At 35.8% G+C, this 15,621-nt stretch overlaps 1 protein-coding gene across 1 annotated transcript in view; it reads left to right on the top strand.

The window, feature by feature from the left end:
- The window catches only part of LOC107453428 (uncharacterized), a 50,302-nt gene that overhangs the window by 982 nt on the left and 33,699 nt on the right, over window positions 1-15,621 (top strand). The window lies entirely within an intron of this gene.

Here is a 15,621-nt window from a genome sequence, read left to right as displayed (position 1 = left end):
GCCGCAATAGTCAGAGGGAGTCTTGGAAGTGATATGTGTCATCAGTAACATCTACGACATCTCCCAGACAAGTCCGTGCGAGAGTAAAAAAAGCAAATGACATATATCGCGATGTTCATTACCCTATATTTGTAACGAACGGTAGCACCTTCTCATATCCAGCCAATATTTGCAACATACATGGAGAGACATTTACTGCTGTTTCAAGTCCTGATAGCTATAATTTAGCTTTCCAAAATCATAAACGTAATGCTGAACGCCACGATATCCATTTTCATACTCGCCAATCATTTCCATATAATCATGATTTTACTTTTGCAGAATTACAGCGATCATTATCAGCAGCTGCAAACACGAGCCCTGGATTAGATGGAATTATCTACCACATGCTCCGCCATCTGGATACTGAGTCCTTATCTAACATACTTATCCCATTTAATAGAATTTGGAAGGAATATGCGTACCCTTCCAATTGGCGAGATGCTATTGTAATACCTATTTTAAAACCAAACAAAGATTCGAAAGACCCAGTTAATTATCGCCCTATAGCGTTAACCAGCTGTCTCGGTAAAACACTTGAGCGCATGGTCAACGCTCGCCTTGTGTATTATCTGGAAAAGAACCATCATATACCTGATTTCCAGAGCGGTTTTCGGAAGGGTAGGTCCACAATTGACAATATTATAGCTCTTGAGTCTCGAATTCGTAACGCTTTTGTCCGACGTAACCATTTTGTCTCTATCTTCTTTGATATTTAGAAGGCTTACGATCGAACATGGCGATACGGAGTCCTCAAGACGCTCTACGACAGGGATGGCGAACCAATGGCACGAGTGCCATTTATGGCACGCCACATAATATTTTGGGCACGCCATCGATCACGAAGTTCACTGTGAAGCAATTTACCAATTAAATTAAAATTCTTAAAACAAACATAAAAAATAAACAATTATTAACAAAAAAATTACAATTATTGCCAAAAAACAATTAATTACCCTAAAAAAACAAGCTAACAATAAATAACTACCAAAAAAAATTAACAGTTCTGCTTAAACTAACATCTTATAACCCTAATATAAGTTATTTGTCATCTAATCTGCAACAACAGAAGTCACACTTAGGTTACTTTAAGTTGAATTACGCGTAGAACTGAGACATTGCGAAATGTATTCTTTTTCATAGTAAATAAAGAGTTTTGAGTTGATTATTTAGTGTTATTATTTTCCAAATAATCACGAAGTCAGAATTGTTTGACGGCACGTCTATGACCAAATTAAACAATTTTTCAGAAAAAATGGCACGTTGGTGCATAAAGGTTCGCCACCCCTACTCTACGATATGGGACTTCGTGGTAATTTACCCATCTTCCTAAAAAACTTCCTGTTGAAACGGTATTTTAGGGTAAAATTAGGTACTACGTTTTCCGACCTTTTTATTCAGGCTGAAGGGGTTCCCCAAGGCAGTGTTTTAAGCGTCATACTTTTCATTGTTCATGTTTCGCTCATCTTGCACGTTTTACCACCTACCGTGTTTGTTTCACTTTATGTTGATGATTTAAATGTGTCATGCAGATGATCAGATATGCGCGTTATCGAACGTCAACTGCAGCTTGCTGTTAATAAGATTTTAGAATGGTGTGATCGAAACGGGCATAGTCTCTCACCCAATAAATGTTCTTGTATTCACTTTTGTCGGTTGCGTAACATTCATCTTCACCCTGTAATCTCCATTAATAATATTGTCATACCAGTTGTGTCAGAAACAAAATTTTTAGGTGTAATTTTCGATGAAAAATTCACCTTCTTACCTCATATTTTACATTTGAGAAAACGATGTGAGAAAACCTTAAATATGTTGCGAGTACTTTCAAATACCTTATGGGGTGCGGATCGTGTAGTTTTACTCCGTTTTTATCAAGCATTAATACTTTCACGCCTAGATTACGCTTGTGCAGTCTATGGAACGGCATCTGCATCTAACTTAAAACGTCTAGATACGGTGCATCATACGGCGTTACGCATATGTAGTGGAGCGTTTCGCTCTTCTCCTGTTGAGAGTTTGTATGCTGTGTGTCATCAACCTTCTCTCGATTTCAGACGCATGCAGCTCTCTTTGACATTTTACTCTCGCGTCATGTCATCTTCATCGAACCCTCTTCGACGTGAGATTACTCCACTAAGTTTGCAACGATTATATGATGCACGACCCTCATATATACCACCTTTTAACTCTCGCATGCGATCACTCATTCAGACACTTGATTTTTGTGATATACCATCGCAATCTGTAAATTATTTTCTCATCACACCATTGACTATTTCATCATATTATCTTGATTGTTCATTTGTGTCATACAGTAAGTCTAATGTCTCACCTAGCATTTTTCAACAGCTGTTCACTTTCCATCGTCATCAGTATATACAATACATAGCAGTTTTTACAGATGGATCTAAGTTCCCTGGACATGTTGGTTGTGGGATTGTTGTGGCTGATATTACTTACAGCTACGACATTCCTGCATTTTTGCTCTGTTTTTACAGCGGAAGCATTTGCGATCCTTTAAGCTTTAAGACTCATTTCTTCGCATTCGGCTAGAAAATTTTGTATATACTCGGATAATTTGAGTGTTTTAAGACAGTTAGAACATGTGAGAAACGAAGCTCATCCAATTTTAATTTTTATTCAACATACATTGACTTCTCTATACAGAAGGGTTTTAAAATTTTATTTTGCTGGATTCCCAGTCATGTAGGTATTAAAGGAAATGACAAAGCTGATTCTGCTGCACGATCTGCCTCTTCTCCAATAACATTATCTGTTCCATTTTCTGATTTAAAAAACCACATTCGCAAACTTGTTCAGTGTTTATGGCAGCAACACTGGGACCTGCAAGGCGAAAACAAATTAAATTCTGTTAAACCTACTTTGGAGCCTTGGCCTGCACTGCACATGCGCAGGGCAGATGTCAAACTCACCCGCTTGCAAGTAGGACATACTCGACTTACTCACCTTCATTTGCTATTTGGAGAACCTCCTCACAAATGCAACGATTGCAACGTTTTACTCACGATTCATCACATTTTAATACTTTGTCCATGTTTTAACCAGCTTCGCCTCACCTTTTTTGGTAGCTCCATTTTATGCATAAAAGACTTGTTAGATGAAAACCATCATCCTAACATCTTTGCTTTTCTTCGCACTATTGGTATTTTAAACAGTATATAAGAGATTTATCATGCTAACCATTTTATCAAGCTTTATCCGCATTTAAAAATACTTGCATTTACACTGTTTTAGAATTCTCATCATTTTTACTATACTTATTGATTGTGTAATTGTACTCTATTCTACCTTTTAATATGTTTTTAAAACCGTGTGTCTGGCTCAGCATGTCCTCTGTGGACCTTGCGCCATTAAAACTTACATTCAATCAATCCTTATGGCACTACGACTAATTTCCTCACACTCTACTCGGAAGTATTGCCTATACTCTGATAGTATGACCGTTTTAAGCCAACTAGAAAAGTTTCACTGTGATAGTCATCCAATTTTATGTATCATTATTCATTTGTTAATAAGTCTTCAGAAGAACGGCTTTGAGATTTTATTTTGCTGGGTACCAAGTCATGTTTTCTTTCCAGGGAATGAACTAGCAGACTCAGCTGCACGATCTGCCACATCTGTCTTATCACTGTCCATACCTTTCGCCGATGTGAAACTACACATCTGAAAATTTGTAACATCAATATGGCAACAACAATGGGACCTCAAAGTTTTTAATAAATTGCGTAACATTAAATCTGATTTAAACAGTTTACCAGTGCTGCGCTTGCGCAGTGCTGATGTAAAGCTCACCCGCCTTCGAATCGGTCACACCCGGTTAACAATTCTCCATTTACTGTTTGGAGAGCCTTCTTTGGAATGCAGTACTTGTAACGTACCTCTCACAATTCATCATATTTTAATAACGTGTTCATGTTTTAATCAACATCGTTTAAAGTTTTTTGGAAGTTCTATTTTATGCATGCAAGATTTGTTGGATGGCATTCACCATCCCAACTTTTTTGCATTTTTACGTCCCGTTGGTATTTTTAACTGCATATAAAAGTCTTAACACATCTACTGTTTTATACACTCTTAATATCTTATCACCTTTGTACATTTTACTTACTTCGCGCGTTTTATACTGTATTCATACTTTTTATCTGATTTTAATCATAAAATTTCTCTTGTTTTATTCACTTAGTACTGTTTTATAAGTTTTAATTGAGTTGCAACTAGCATTTGCATGCACTTAGACTTTCGAACTGTTTCACCATATTGTTTGGCGCAGCATGTCCTAATTTGAACCTTGTGCCACTAAACTCTACATTCAATCAATAAACAAGCTAATTCAATTCTAGCTGTGAGGGTAAAACATAGCTATTTTAATCTGTTACTCCGAATCAAGTGTTCTTTCTCTGAATTTTTATCGAATATCAGAAGTGTAAAATAATTTAAAATAAAAAGATTTCTCACATGCTATGAACCTCGGTTAATACTGTGTTCATCAACTTTATTTTTCATCCTTAGTCAGGTTTAAATAAAAAGTCGTCAAATCACTCCAGCCAAATTAGGAGAATGAAGTATGAAATATTTTTAAGCAATTTTGTATTATGAAAGAAACTTAAATTTTACAACAATATTATAGAAGCTTATTTTTTCTATAATTATTACTTTTTTTAGTTCCTTTAAAATTATTTAAATTTCCTGATTCTTTGATTTATAACTTGAAATTTTCTCTTCTATTAGTGATATTGTTGGCGCAGCATGTTCTCCTTTGGACTTTGTGCCATTAAATCCTATATTCAATCAAGTTCAATTTATTATTATGATATTTGTTCACAAAAACCTTGTTTGCCTATTATGCAATTATTTTAACTAACAATTTAATTGTCGTTCTTATTATGAAGCCTTACCTGCCCATATGCGCAAATCTTCCCACTCTGTTTAGACAGATTGCTGTTGCTTCTTGGTTTTATTAAATTAATGTATTACGAAATAACAATGAAAATATCTAATTTGTAATTATTCTCCTCAATTCTATGCAATCTTAGTTTTACCTTATTTTTTCAAGGAATTCTTGATGCAGACCAATGTGTACTAGAATGCCGAAGAGTGAATTTTGCAAAAGATGCCGCTATGATTTTATAAACGAAAAAGATGATGAAATAATATGATTTTATAAGTTAAATATTATTTTACTACAAATTTTATTGAATGTAAATAAAAATCTTAATATAAAATTTTAATATAAATGTTTGATTCTATTACAATTTGATGAAATGTATAGAAAATAAATTGATATTTATATAGTTCCTATTTCACTCGTTAATTTATGTTATATTACACGTTGTTATTCGTTTTCCTCCTCCATTTGCTATTTTTTCTTAGAAAAGATTTGATGGCACGTAAAGCATACAAAAGTCTCGCCTAAACATACGACGTATAAAGCTACTACGATGTATGAGCAAGTTCAAGTTGAATTCCGAGTTTTAGATGATAAAAATAGATATAATTAGAAATATTTTGATATGGTAGAAAGTTTTATAGATTAAAAATATTTTTTTCGCTGAAAACAGAAATTCAAAAGTACAGTAAGAGTAACGCATTGGTATCAGAACCAATCTGTTACTAGCATTCCCTTAGTTGGACTCTGTTGTATTGCATCTACGTAATGCAGATGTAAAGTTTACTCCTCTCCGAATCGGCCAAACTCAAATCACCTATCTTCATCTGTTGTTTGGAGTGCCTCCTCCCAATGAATATGAAGGATTTGTTAGGTGAAAACTATCATCATAAAATTTTCGCTTTTCTGCGAGCTATTGGTATTTTATATTGTACGTAGCCTTTATGTATTTCATAAAAATAAGATTGCATTATTACATTTTAAGCTTCATTAACGTATTGTTCGGCACAGCATATCCTCTTTTGGATCTTGTGTCATTAGACTCTACATTCAATTATCAATTAGTTGGTGGGTGGTGCCGCTGGAATTCGAAGTGTAAAAAAATTTCTATGGCAGAAAATGCTGCGAGGGGTTGAATTTTGCACACCTTAGCAAAAACAGCGGAACAACTTTAGCACCATTTGAACACGCTCGGTATTTCTTGATGACTCTGACAAATCCCGCAGTACCTAATACGTCATTCCGCAAGGAGTCTCCATTTTTGATACATAAGGCTCTTCTTTCTCTTCTAGGAGGAATAGCCTCAGTTAAAAAATTACGTTCGGGTGATTCCACGGCAGCTAAGACATCTTACTGTTCTGTCGGTACGCAAGGAGACAACAGATACTCTCTTCACTTTCCTAACCACCAAAGCACCAGGTCCAGACGGGCTAACCCCTGAGGGGGTTTACCTTCTTTAGGTGAACACAGGGAGTCACGCCCCGGGGTACCCTAGTGATCTTTCCGCCCTTCGTTTTCCTTTCCCTTTTCTCCTACTTTCTTCTTTCTCTTCCCCCTTATCGTGGTTGCCGAATTTACTGGTAAGGGCTTTTTATCTGTGTTCGATTACCACCCTGTAGTATCGGACCCAGGTGGGAAGAGACCACCCGCGTGTTTGCCGTGCGTGGAGACCCGTGTCCCTGGAAAAGGGGATCCTGGCAGTTGAGGGGCATTTTGGTACCCCAATACACTGGTTAGGTCCGTGCTTCAGGTAAACGGGAGGTGCACATTGGCCTGTGTGCACCAATCGGCTATTCACAAACGTCATCTGTTGGCTAAGGTCAAGCTCGAGGTCACTTACTGGGCAACTCGTTAAGGGTGGAGGCTGCTTCAGTGGTGACTTTCGGGCGTATAACTATTGGTTAGCATCGGTGTCAAATAGCGGATTTGTGGCAGCACTAATTTGTTATTTGCATCCCCTTAGTTGGACTCCGTGGTGGGTGGTGCAGCTGGTAGCTGAAATTTGATTTAATTTTCTATGGCTGAAAATGAAGTGGTGGTCAGTTCCACACACCAATACAAAAACAGCGGAACACCTTTAGTACCATTTGATCACGCTCAGTATTTCTTGATAGCTTTGACAAATCCCACAGTACCTAATACGTCATTTAGCAGAGTTTCTCCATTTTTGATACATAAGGCTCTTCTTTCTCTTCTAGGAGAAGTAGCCTCAGTTAAAAAATTACGTTCAGGTGACTTGTTAGTTCAAGTCTCTTCCGAAAAACAAGCTACTACTCTGTCTACTTGAACAAACATATGCTCGTTCTCTGTTAATGTTACTCCTCATAAAACTTTAAACACGTCACGAGGCGTTATATCACAGTCCGAATTTATCAATGATACCGAAGAAAATATTGTAGAGGAATTGCGTGACCAACACGTTATTGCTGTTCGAAGAATAAAGATTCGTCGAGATGGTCAACTTATCCCGACAAAACATCTCATTCTTACCTTTGCTACTCCAAACTTACCATCTGCCATCAAGCTTGCCTGGTATAACTGCCCGGTTAGACCATATGTGCCAAATCCTTTGAGATGCTTCCAATGTCAAAGGTTTGGACATTCAAAGGCATCTTGTCGAAGCAAGCCCATCTGTGCCCGCTGCTCTAGCAGTGACCATGCTGATACAACCTGTGAGTTACAGCCCCACTGCGTCAACTGCAATGGTGACCATGCGGCCTACTCCAGGAATTGTACAAAATGTTCACAGGAAAAAGAGATTCAGTCCGTCAAAGTTTTACAGAATCTGACTTTCAATGAGGCACGCCGAATAGTAACCGCTCGAACCCCACACCCAGGCGTGTCCTATTCTGCGGCTATAAAGGTAACCAGATGCTCTGTCAGTACTCAAACAGACCTTCCACCTTTGCCTTCTACATCTCATCAAGTTGAAAATGCAGCTCAGAAATCGAAATTTAACTTTAATGCACCATCAAACAGAACAACATCTCCTCCTCCTAAAAATACTCAGAAAAAACCTCACCTTTCCCCAAGCAGCTCGTATCAACAAAAATACCCCTAAGTAAAAAACCTGGCATAACTCGGAAGAAAAAAGATCCTAAGTATAATCAGTACGTCAACCAATCCACTTCTGGTGCTCCGAAGAAGATGGATCTTGACGTCGAATTGTCCCTTCACCCTTCCGACGATTAATTCATACTTGACTCATCTTAAAATACTTGACGTTAAATTATAAAAATATCAATCCATTCCATAATGTCTATTAATTTTATATCCTGGAATTGTAGTGGCATAAGAAATAAACTTTCAGATATCAAGGATATTATCTATAAATATCAGCCTGCATGTTTCGCTCTGCAGGAAACTCATTTAACGTCATGTCATAATTTTAAATTTCATAATTACTCTTGCATCCGACATGATCTTCATGATGGAAGTCATCCTCATGGCAGCGTTGCAATTTTAACCTGCAATGCATTACCATCTACTCATTATTTCTTATCAACTTTATTACAAGCAACTGTTGTTCAAATTCACATTAATGTACTCTTCACTGTTTGCTCAATTTATCTACCTCCTAATACACCTGTTTCTCAAACAGAACTAAATTCATTGATTATGCAATTACCTTCACCTTTTATTTTGCTCGGGGATTTTAATGGTCATAGTGAATTGTGGGATTGTCTCCAATGATCGGGGACGTGAAATAGAGCAACTTATACAGGAACATAATCTATGTTTGTTAAACCAAGGCGAAGAGACTTACTTTCATATGCCGACTCATACCTTTCACTCCATCGATTTAGCATTATGTTCACCAGCTCTCTTGCCCTTCATAAACTTTTCTGTGAGTAATGATCTTCACAATAGTGATCATTTTCCACTCATAATTTCATATTCTATTAATGTTCCCATGAGTCCTAAACCATCAGTTTTCATACATCATGCGCTAATTGGCACATACTTACTCAACTTGTTCAGATTACTGATGCTATGGTAACAGGTAACAACGTAAATGCCGCAGTGAATACTGTAACTTCTGTAATAATAAATGCTGCAGAAGAGAGTATTCCAAAGTCTTCAACTACTCCTCCTCACCATCGTAAGCCTTGGTGGAATTCAGAGTGTTCTACCGCTTAAAAGGAACAGAAACGACTTTGGAGCCTCTTTCGTCGTTCTCCTTCCACATCAAATCTTGTAGCATTTAAACGAGCTAAAGCGTTTGCTCGTAAGGTCCGACGCCGTAGCCAAAAAGAATCATGGAAGCACTATAATGTCTCATCTATATCATCAATGACATCTCCCAAACAAGTTTAGTCGAGAGTAAAAAGGCAAACGGCATATACCGCGAATTTCATTTTCCTATATTAGAAAAGAACGATACAGTCTACTCTGCTCCCATTGATGTATGTAACATGCTTGGTGAGACATTCGCCGCCATCTCTAGTACAGAGAGTTACAGCCCGGTTTTCCAAAACCATAAACGCAACGCTGAACGTCATAATATCAATTTTCACACTCGTCGATCATCTTCATACAATGGCAATTTTTCATTTCTGGAACTACAAAAGGCCTTATCAACAGCTGCGAACACAAGCCCTGGTCTCGATGGGATAACTTACCAAATGCTCCGCTATTTGGATATTACGTCTTTGGGTAACGTCCTGGTTCTATTTAATAGACTACGGACGGAACAGACTTATCCATTATGTTGGCGTGAGGCAATTGTCATCCCCATATTGAAACCAGGCAAGGATCCTGAGGACCCGGAAAGCTATCGCCCTATAGCTTTAACAACCTGTCTGGGAAAGACCTTTGAGCGCATGGTTAATACCCGCATAGTATATTTCCTAGAAAAGAACCATCATATACCTGAGTTCCAGAGTGGTTTTCGAAAAGGAACTACTACTGATAACCTTATTGCTTTAGAGTCACGAATTCGTAACGCCTTTGTCCGACGTAACCATTTTGTCTCTATCTTCTTTGATATTGAGAAGGCTTACGATCGGACATGGCGATACGGAATTCTTAAGACACTCTACGATATGGGACTTCGTGGTAATTTACCCATCTTCCTGAAGAAACGGCATTTTCGGGTAAAATTGGGTTCTACGTTTTCAGACCTCTTCATTAAGGCCGAAGGTGTTTCTGAAGGCAGTGTTTTAAGTATCATACTTTTTATTACTCATGTTTCACTCATTTTGAACATACTACCACTTCATGTATTTGGCTCACTTAATGTTGGCGACCTAAATGTTTCATGTTCTGGCTCTGATATGCGCGTTATTGAGCGTCAACTTCAGCTTGCCGTCAATAAGATTTCAAAATGGTGTGAACAAAATGGTCATACACTTTCACCCACAAAAAGCTCTTGCATGCATTTTTGTCGATTGCGCAGATTACACAATGATCCTGTTATTTCCATTCATAACGTTAATATACCTATTGTGTCGGAGACGAAATATTTAGGCGTAAATTTTGACAGCAAACTCACTTTCCTACCCCATATTCGTTATCTTAGAAAACGTCGTGAAAAAACTTTAAATGTCCTACGTGTTCTCTCAAATACTTTCTGGGATGGGAATCGCATCGCCCTAATCAGAATCTACAAAGCGTTAATATTATCACGCATTGATTATGCTTGCGCAGTCTATGGCTCTGCAACTGCGTCAAATTTGAAGCTATTAGATACAGTCCATCGTACTGCATTGCGAATCTGTAGCGGCGCATTTCGAACGTCCCCAGTCGAAAGTTTATATAGTATATGTAATTTGTCATCTCTCTATTTTTGACGTATGCAGCTCTGTCTTACATTTTACTTTCGTGTTATGTCATCTAAATCTCATCCTCTTCGACATGAGGTTATTCCACTAAGCTTACGACGATTATATGATGCATGACCCTCATACACACCTCCTTTTAATGCTAGTATGCATACAGTTATTCAGGCATTCAATGTTTGCGAATCACCATCTCAATCAACCGATCACTTTCTTAACAAAAATTGGATTATTCCGTCATATCACTTTTATTCTCCATTTGCTTCATACAGAAAATCCAGTATATCTCCTAGCGTGTATATTCAGCTATTTATGTCTCATCGTCATGAGTATTCTCAGTATGTTTCCGTTTTTACGGATGGGTCAAAATCTCCAGGGCATGTTGGATATGGAATCATTATAGCTGATCGAACATACAGTTATATCATACCTGCCATATGCTCTGTATTTACTGCCGAAGCTGTGGCCATTCTAATAGCTCTACGACTTATCTCATCACTAACCGCACGAAAGTTTTGCATTTACTCTGACAGCCTAAGTGTTTTACGTCAGCTGAATAATCATGTAAACAACGAAACTCACCCTATTTTATGTATCATTAAACATCTGTTAGTTAGTCTTCACAAAAGTGGTTTAAGGATTTTATTTTGTTGGATTCCCAGTCATGTTGGTATTTCAGGTAATGACATGGGTGACTCTGCTGCCCGATCTGCTACGACTCCATTAACACTATCAGTCCCCATTTCAGACATGAAGAATTATATACGGCAGTTTACTATATCTTTGTGGTAGCAACACTGGGATTTACAAATTGAAAACAAACTGCACACAATTAAATCCGCGCTAGAGCCTTGGCCTGTGTTGCAATTGCGCGGAGCAGATGTCAAGCTCACCCGTCTACGTATAGGACATACTCGGCTGACTCATCTTCACTTGCTGTTCGGAGAACTGCCTCCTCGATGCGATACTTGTAACGTTTCACTTTAAATTCATCATATTTTAATCGCTTGCCCATGTTTTAACCAACAACGCCTTCCCTTTTTTGAAAGCACTATTTTATATATAAAAGACTTGTTAGATAAAAATCACCATCCTAACATTCTTGCATTCTTGCGCACTATTGGAATTTTAAGTTGTATATAATTGTTTTATACTATTTAGTGTTTTAGTAAATCTACCATGCAGTTTTATTGATTTTAATGTACGTAACTTTACAACATTGTTTTAGAATTTTCATTATCTTATCTGATTTTATACGTGTGGTTTACTTAACCTTTCTGTTTTTAAAACCGTGTGTTTGACTCAGTATGTCCTTTTTTGGACCTTGTGCCACTAAACCCCGCATTCAATTCAATTCAATTCCAGACGGCCTAAATTTTATGATTTGGAGGCGCGTATTCGATGGCGATCGTATCATACTAATCAAATGGATCAATAAATGTCTAACTTTAAATCACCTTCCAAATAACCTCAAATCAGCCACCGTGGTGTACTTTGCCAAACCTTTCAAAGAACCTACTCAACCAGACGTGTACCGACCGGTATGCCTACTACCAACACTAGGCAAATTACTAGAAAAAATTATTCAACAACGACTAACCCATAATTTAGAAATCAATAACAATCTAAGTAACTACCAATTCGGCTTCCGAGAAATCAGATCGACAGAATCAGCACTAAAAATAGTTATAAATTAGTCGCTAACAGCAAAAAAGAATAAAAATTGCAAAAATAAATTATACGAAACGTTGATCTCGTCAGACATTAAGGCAGCCTTCGACTCAATTCACTGGGACCAAATTATCAATAGATTAATCGAATTAGACGGTTCTAAACAACTAATTAATCTAATTAACAGTTACCTCACAAACAGATCAATAGAATTCGACGTCGGTCTAGGAATAACTAAATTGAACACGTAATAGGGCTGTCCACAGCTTGTTCATGCTTAGGCCCACTCCTGTGGGTAATTATCGCGGTCATTTTCTTGCAGGATTTTAAACACGACAACGAAACAACAATTCACGATCGCAACGAACTATAGGGGGCGTTGTTGTATGAGACTAATACCTGCGATTTCTATATGAACAGTCATTCATTTACTCTAGAGTCGTCTTTAATGTAGCGTGTACCATTACAACGTTCCTTTTTTATCGTGTCTAATTAAATTTAAAAACGAAAAATGTTTAGTATGCTTTCTTATGCAAACGAAAACAAAATGGTATCTTTTTTTTTTAGAGAAGGAATATACAAAACACATCGGAAAAATATTTGCAAATAAACAGAAAAAAATATGTATATTCTTTTAAGAGTTAAAACCTAATGCCCGAAAAATAGTTTTACTATATTTAATGATATAACATGAAAGGCCTATTTAAACTTTACATTCCATAGTTTTAAGAATCATATTACTTCAAAAATTAAAATGAACAAAAAGTATACATAAGCCTCATAATTTTATTAAATTTAATTTAGTAAAAAAGGTTTTCTGACAACAATCTTTATTAAAAAATTTCAAGTTTCAATAAAAATCATTATTTGGAAACTAAAAAAGGTAAAATAAAGAATTCTTTCGATAGAAAGCAAAAAAGAAAGACCCAATTCTAAAAATTCCTTACATTAAAACAAACAACTTTCACGTTTTTTCTTTTTTGATTCATAATCGGACGCAGAAAACCATTCTATAGAAAACTATCATCAAATAAGAAAAAAATTACTTAAAAGTAAAATTTTTTATTCTATCAAAATTAACACTTACCTGCTTTATTCCAAATTCCAAAATAATTTGTTCTTCGATTTTTATTACCATTTTTTAGTCCTACGAAAATGCGTCTTTGGGATTTGCCAAAAATAGAACAAGATGCAATTTTATTTTTTCAGGTGCGAAATATTTTGCCCATTTTGTCCACCGAAATCCAATAAACTACTTTAATTTTAAATACTTAATACGTACTTAAAAACCGCCAAATCTGTAGTTGTAGTTGTAGTGGCGTTATTACGTAAGTACCGAATTGTTATTCCATACTTTTTTGAATCATATTACTTCAAACATTAGAATATGCAAGAAGTATACATTAGCACATAATTTTATACCATTTAATTTTTCAAAACAATTATTTTAACAACAATTTTTATCAAAAAATTATAAACTAAATAGCGTAAAATAAAGAATTCTTAGGATAAAAAAAAACGATTTTAAAAATTCCTCATATTGAAATAAAAAACTTCCATATTGTTTCTCTTTTCATTCTTATAGTTCTTAATCAGACGTAAAAAAGCATTCTGTAGAGAACTATCATCAAATAAGAAGAAAAAAAAATGTACAAGCTAATTTTTTTTTATAAAAATCATGACACTTACCTTCTTTATAAATCCGCAGAATTCCAAATGAAATGTTCTTCGTTTGAAAGTTTTATTTTCAAATAATATGTACATAGATTATCCCTTTATTACTTTTAGATAACATACCACACATCAAAATTTTATAATTGTAAGATCTCGATATGAATTTGAATGTATCTTAAAAACAGAACAGCTGAATTCTAGTTGAAATTATCTATTCTTTCAAAACAAAAAATACTTACCAAGAAAACGATAAAAAATTTATTAATCATCAGCACTATTTCAAGTAATTTGGATGATTCTTTATTGTTGTTTTCCGAATTATATAGATACAGAAATATATACCGTTCTGTAACAAAGAAGAATATTCTATAACAATTGCTGTTCTTGACGTTCTGAATTCATATTTATTTATTGGAATGACGAAAGCAATGTTGACTTCAGTTTAATTTGTAATGAATTGAAGACAGAAGAAATGCATTTTACCTTGAAACACACATCTGTAACAGTATGCCATAGCGAAATCGGAAGTTATCAGTTGCAAGTTTGTTGATAATAGAAGTTGAAAATTATTGAGGAATTTTCTTCAAATGTTTGGCGTGTTCTGTTTCTGAAAGATTTAACAATGTTCTGGAGAGTTTTTTCAAGTTTTTCGGCTTTTTCCTTAGGGAAATTTTGCTTCTTATTTCGTGCAAAGAAAATGGCGACCGAATCTGCCTGTGATTCTGGTGGAACTGAATGAAAACGTGATAAATTAATGTCCGATATTTGCAGGCTCCCGCTAGAGGGCGTTCTCGAGCGTTGCGATCGCGAATAGCCTTTGTTGACGACTATGAGTTCATAATAACAGGTAAAGCGGGTAAAGAGCTAGAAGCTAATGCTAACGAAGCCTTGACTTTCCTTAACGACTTTTGCTCCAAATATCACCTTAAATCTATCGATAAACAAATGTAACTTTTTGACTTTTAAGAACCCATTTAAGCAACGCCCCCCATAGTCCGCATTAATAATCAATTAATTAAATCAGAAAATTCAATTAAATACTTAGGTGTCGTCTCTGACCACCACACTAATTTTCTAAGGCATATTAAATCGCTAGGGACAAAGGACACAAAAATACATATTAATCTAGCTAAATTAGCATCAAGGACCTGAGGCATCAATACAAAATTACTAAATCTCCGGTACCACAAGCATGTGGTACCAAAAGGTATTTTTAAATAGCTGTGTGCTACCAAAAGACAGTTTTAAATATAGCATCAAAATAACCATCTAAATTCAAATTCATTACGGTCTATTGTTTAATAATTTACGCTGATTTATTTAAAAATGTTCTTCAGTTAATCAAAAGTGTTATATAAGTTTTGAAGGACTCGGCTGTTAAGGACTCCAGCGGCTTTTAAGGACTCGCTCTATTTTTTGGAAATTTTCCTCTTGGATGTAGGTGGTCGCATAGATAATGAAAAATTTTATTTCTTTTAAAATTTTTTTACCTAAATATAAAAAAAAGTTCAAAATTAATATATATATTCAAAATTAACACTTACCTGC

Source organism: Parasteatoda tepidariorum, chromosome 3 (assembly GCF_043381705.1).
Source record: "Parasteatoda tepidariorum isolate YZ-2023 chromosome 3, CAS_Ptep_4.0, whole genome shotgun sequence".
NCBI classification, from domain to species: Eukaryota; Metazoa; Arthropoda; class Arachnida; order Araneae; family Theridiidae; genus Parasteatoda; species Parasteatoda tepidariorum.
The sequence above is the reverse complement of the archived record's forward strand: the minus strand, read 5'-3'. Positions and strand labels throughout refer to the sequence as shown.